This window comes from Watersipora subatra, chromosome 1 (assembly GCF_963576615.1).
Source record: "Watersipora subatra chromosome 1, tzWatSuba1.1, whole genome shotgun sequence".
NCBI classification, from domain to species: domain Eukaryota; kingdom Metazoa; phylum Bryozoa; class Gymnolaemata; order Cheilostomatida; family Watersiporidae; genus Watersipora; species Watersipora subatra.
Window position 1 is genome coordinate 76773834 of NC_088708.1, and position 6314 is coordinate 76780147.

Sequence of the window (6314 nt, forward strand, 5' to 3'; positions counted from 1 at the left end):
ACAATGGAGACAAACCAACAATTATCTTTCCAGACGCTATTGTCAGTGTCAACCAGAGTCTTTAATTGCAGTTTCTATAGTCTAAATACTGTGAAACAGTTAATATCTTAATAGCTGTGAATATAATTGAGGAAAATAATCTTTTACAGAATTAGTGACTAGCTAATGACTAGAGTAAGAAATGAGGGTGACAAGTGAATGTATCACAGGAGATACAGCTCAGGCATTAGGTCATATGTATATCAGTATAACTAACTAGATAGACACATGTTTAGATCACACCTAGACATTGTCATGGTTTTGGTGAGCTCACAATAAAACTTGACTTTGGTTTAAAAAGCTTCAGAAAGTATTGCTGTTACTCATGCTCATGATATGAACTATTATAATACTGTTATGTGTGTAACAGAAATAAATAAATATAATATGGCACATTTGTATCAAACAATAAAGTCTATATCATATCTGATAAAACTATTTCACAATAACTTACATAGAGTATTACGGTGTGTCATTATCTTACGATGTCATATATTATTATTAACACAGGGATAAAGGATAGTGTAAATGGTGAGCACTCTATTTTCATAGGGTTTACATAAAAAAGAAGGCATCGAAGCTTTAGAAGTTCTTGTAATAAGTTGTAAGGTAGGAGGTTACAGTAAGATGTACATGTAGGAATTTCTAGGTTAGAGAAGGTAAAGCTGTTAGGAGTATACAAGTAAACAATGGAAGGATTAAAATGGTATTAAGACAGGGTTTAAAGTGTACAATAGGTAATTATGAGATGTGTTTGGGGTCTCTGCAATTATAGGATAAGTTATGTCCTCTTCAACATCTTGTGAACTTCAAGAGACTATGGGTGGTTGATGCCTAGGAAGATTCTACTACGACATCTCGTCTTGCAAGTTTAGCTCCTGCGAAATATTGTAAAGTTGTCCATAATAATTCACAGAGAAAGACCTCAGTTTCAAAGGCAATTATCAACAATCAGAAGAGGGAGGCACTCATTGATTGTTATTCATATTTATAATAATAATAATGGTAGAAAAAAGATACAAATATACAAACAAGTATCATCCTTCATAGGAATAATTGGTACAACTTTTACAAATATATTTAAAATGCTTTACAAGAAATGGGAAGATGACACCATAACAAGAATATCGATAAATTCACTGTGGAGAAGTGGCTTCTCCTCCGACACGTATATTCAAACTTTGTTATTGAGAAATAAAACTTAGACATAAAAAACATGATTTGAGACTAATTATGTCTATGAGTAGACTGCCATACCCTAACAATAGGTTTTTGAAGGTGATTTGACCGCCAGGGTGTTTCAAGATTAAAATTGACAAAACTTGATCACGGTTGAAAGGCTCAGATGAAAAATATGTGAAAAATGAATTAATTTGTTATTATCATAGCAATAGTTGATAGATGCAATACCGCTTAAGCTGTAGCGTTGCAGATCTTTATTCTGGCGGTATTTTTACAACTGCAGACGTCGTAAGCGCATCTTTGCTTCATCTAAGCGTTTTAACTGCGATCAAGTTTTATTAAATTTAATCTTGAAACACCAAGGCAGTCAGACTACTATAAACATCGAAACAATTAGAAATAGTAGAAAAATATAGATACTTTCTAATAAAATTAACCAAAATCTTTTGTAAGTTCATTTTTGAGTATGATTGACAAGAAAAGATGCTGACAATAAGATAAAGGTAGTGACTCTTATAACAACTGCCAAGATATCACTGTGCTATCTGTTTAGCATGAGCGCCAGGTACCCTGGTGTCATATCAGTTATACAAAACATTTTATCCTGACTATCAACTCATTTCAAACTTAGCTCTCTTCACCCAAGATTATTTTCACACAAAATAATCGTGTAAAAAAGAGGTAAGCACAATAAACACATCGATCTAGTCGAGCTGAGTTGTCAATAGCTATTCACTAACTTTTCATGTTTCTCTTGGTGATGAACTTTTTTACAATAGTTTGCCAAACTTTTAAGGAACTTTTAACATGATGGAATCCCGCAATAACATGACATAGCATTTCAGATACATATTCATGGAGCTGAAATCGGGAATACTATTACCTCTTACATAAGCAATGCAGTTAATGAAATCTACAGAAATTTAGTAATCATGCATCAACTTATCAAAGTAGAAAAACTTAAGCCATGGAGTCTTTTATAAACCGTTAGTTTTCGTGTTTCGAAACGAGTTGATTTGGTACAGCGGAATAGTCTAGTCAGTTTGGCAGTTTGGTTTATGCTTATGTCAAAGTTTAGCCAGAAGTACAGAGATTAACATCAAAACTATTTAAAACAATCTTGTCATATTAAAGTATTTACAGCAATTTGCTTCCAGAAAAAAGCGAGTCTTATGAGACACTTTTTTCCTTGGAAGTGTAAAAGTGACAATTTAATCGCTGGAACCTGATGCTCGGGAGAAGCCTGCAACACAACCTACCTGACACACTGTTGGTTAATAGAACACAAGTAGTAGGAACAAGAGCTAGTAATTACCCTAATTACATAATTAGTCTGCTAACCTATTCTGAAATAATTTTAAATCCTTTATTTTCAGGACCTATGTTCAACATTCTTCAGATTTATCACTGGTAAATGAGAGAATATTACAAGTTCTTTAATATGATTAAAATGAGAGGAACAGTGAGCATGTATTGCAGTATCAAGGATGTAGCTGGTTAAGTGAGAGGAATAGTGAGCATGTATTGCAGTATCAAGGATGTAACTGGTTAAGTGAGAGGAACAGTGAGCATGTATTGCAGTATCCAGGATGTAACTGGTTAAGTTGGTATTAATAATTGTGCAGTGTGAATACAGGCCTAGTTAGAATAAACATCAAACATAAATAAACTCACAAAACAACCAAAAACTTGTAATTATGTATCAGATATGGTGCAGTCTGTGAATCTCTCATAAAATTACTGCTAATATTGAGTCTGCTTATTATCATCACTCAACATTACTCTCTTGATATTTGAGTAACATAATAAATTAATTCTTAAACACGAATGCAACACTAAATTACCATTGCTACAAAGATTTTAACGCAACATAAATTTCTCTACAACAGCCCTAGTTATGCGGGCACACAAAGCACAAAGCACTCCAGCACACAAAGTGATTACTTTGTGTGCTGGAGTATGCTTAGTGTCCATGAGCATCTCTTGTCATCATTTCTTCTAGAGAACCTTTAAAGGAACCTATTCAACAGTCATGAACCTCACTTAGTTTAAACAAATTAATAGTAGCCATAACTTTTGTCAAACCAGAATTATAGTGGTAGGTGAATAGTACACTCAACAGATACAGGCCACTATTTACATAGTTGTATATCATTAACAGCTACACTGTCAATAAGTGATGGTATAAGTCTCCTTAAAGGTTGACTTGCAACAAAATTCACATTACAGTTATTTGGTATCAAAAGATTCACCATGTCTTACTCTGTTGTGTTGTAAGTGCCAAATATGTGGAAATGTGAATACAAGCTCTTAAAAGCTCAAAAACGAAAAGCCGCCGTAGATTGGAATCTCTTTATTTCGATGACGTAACCACGAAATTTGGTTATCGTCTTGTCACGTATGTTCTCACGTGAGTTGAAAGGCCAATACAAAGCTCAATATAAAACTTATCGTAGTACTAGTTTATGACAAACACTTCGGGTTTTACCGAAGACCCCGTATAAAATATAGATGCTCGCTACTTTACAGCTTTGCTTCGGCATTATTCAATCGTCAAGTCGTTCTCTGATCATGTGACCCAATACTTCGCAAATAATTTTTGCAACACTTTTCGATTATCACAGGTGACCAACAGGCTCATCATGATTATCAAACAATGATATGTACTCTTTCGAGCTAAGGTTAAAAAGTTTAACGATTTTTTACAGTAAGTTATAAGATATCAGTGCTAAAAGTGACAGCATTACAATGACGATAAAACAGACGCGTAAGAACAATAGACATAGTTTTATTGATTGCGTGAAGTATATTTGTGAAAATATTTCGACGAATAAGGTCGCAAGAAAGTGGGAACAGAAACCATCTCTCACAACTACATCACACTTGAGCCGTTCTGGAAAGGGAATCCAAACTACGACGGTCTCGTGTGGCTGCGATTTTCTGTTCGTTTTTGAGCTTTTAAGAGCTTGTAATCACCTTTCCACATATTTTGCACTTACAACACAACAGAGTAAGACATGGTGAATCTTTTCATATCAAATAACTGTAACGTGAGTTTTGTTGCGAGTCAACCTTGAAGTAACTGTATCACATAGTCATAGCAAACTTGAAAGTTAAGGCTCTTTACTAGAGTACACTTCAGCATATGATAATTAAACAATCACAGTTCACAAAAAGCTAACTACTCTGCTAATCAAGTTTGCATGGAACTAGTGATTTGATTGGCAATATTCTGCTGTAGAAACAATAAAACTAGTTGTTGCTGGTTTTACTATTGAATTATATTTACATATCTTTTTTATCGGGCTGTGTATGTCACAAGCGTTGTGAAAATTTTAATAAAAATCCTTTAAAAATAGTGAAGACCCAAAACAAGACTACCAATTGTCAAGGCTAATTCAAGCTTTTGCGGCTTAACTAAGTTTTTACATATCTAGGCTTATCATAATCATCTGTATCAACAGCAACAACATTAACATTAAAATTTAACACAGCAGTGAAAATACATGCATGTTTTGGTTATTTCCTACTTGTCCTGTTGCTTGTTCATAGTTGCTTGTTCATTGGCACAGATAAATTCATGAAACTTATTGTAAAGATTGTGCATGATTATGTTCATTTCTCAGACTCAAACATAGAAGGAGTTATCTTTCCCTTGTTGAACAAATGCATTGCATCATCAATTCTAATACGCAGTTATCATGAGTCAGATCGCGTGACGCACGCATCAGTTGATGGTTTGCTAGGCCTTCGATGTTATAATGGCATGATCGGTTGATGGGGGTGGGCTATACTTACTAGCCAGTAATGAGTGATTTCAGGGTGGGTCGTTGACATTTCAATTAAGTTTTTAGCAGACGAACGCGCAGTTAGCTTGCTCAATCAAAATGAACCAGTCTACTTTGTTTAAAACTGATCACGTATTTATAGTCTCCAAGGACTGGGAAGCAAAAGGTACTAATTATGAACTTTTTCATAATATTTTAATCTGTCAGTTCTTGTTCTTTCATTTGCCTATGATTGTACTGTGCGAGCCTCGTGATGTTGCTATTCATTCAACTAGTTTGGAACTCTTATGAATACTTGTATTTGTGTTTTGAGTTTGGTGGTGGTGTTGTGGCTGAAGGTCAAGGTTCAAACTCAAGAAAGTTGCTTGCAATTATTATAACTCACATCGGTAACGTCATAATCTCTATAAAGTTCAGTCCTAGCAGTTGTACAAATAATTGATTAGCTTTGAGAGACCGGCATTTCTATATAATAATACTGTTACTACAATAAAGGACTGAAAAACAACCTCTATGTCAAATAGATTATAGTCCTTGGTCAGCCAGGAACACACTGAAAACTCAAGCCGCCGTAAAGGAAACATCCAGTTCTAATCAGTGTGGGCATTGTTGAAGTATGATTGTGAATATGGTGTGTGAATATTTTCCTATATATAATAATGACCTGTAAACTATTATTATTATACTATAATAATGATTTTAGAGTTGTTTTATTGTCAAGTATTTGACTAGTTGTCAAAAGAGGAAGCTCATGTAATTCTTGTCATATTAGCTGAGTTTTTGTTACCATTGTTTGGGTGGCTCGGCACCCATAACTCAGGCTACAGTGTTTGGGTGGCTCAGCACCATAATTCATGCTACGGACTAGATAGAGATGTATAATATTGTCTTTAAGTCTGCAATTGTATGCTACCTCTACTCCCTTTAAGTAACTGTGGTTTTTTACATCGCCGCTAACTTTTTAAGAGAATCTGCTAAAGTGTTAGTAGCTTGTTGATAATGTATCTGAAAACTGTTAACAACAATACAGTTTTGTGTCTGATGATATTTTATTACACAGAAAAAAGAAATGTTATGTAGCCAAGCGAATGTAAAAGTAAAAAAAAGTTTTATCACTACCTGAAAGGTATGCGTGCGCCAAATCTTTCCCTATTAAAGTCTGAAAATGCGCAAAGAAAGATAATATAAAAATTAAAAAATAATTTATCGGAACATGGATCTAAAATAATCAGTTCGTATGGCCCTTCCAAGTTGCTGAGGGCTCAGCTAAGCAGTCGACTGTAGTAAAGAGGTCAACAGCGGAGT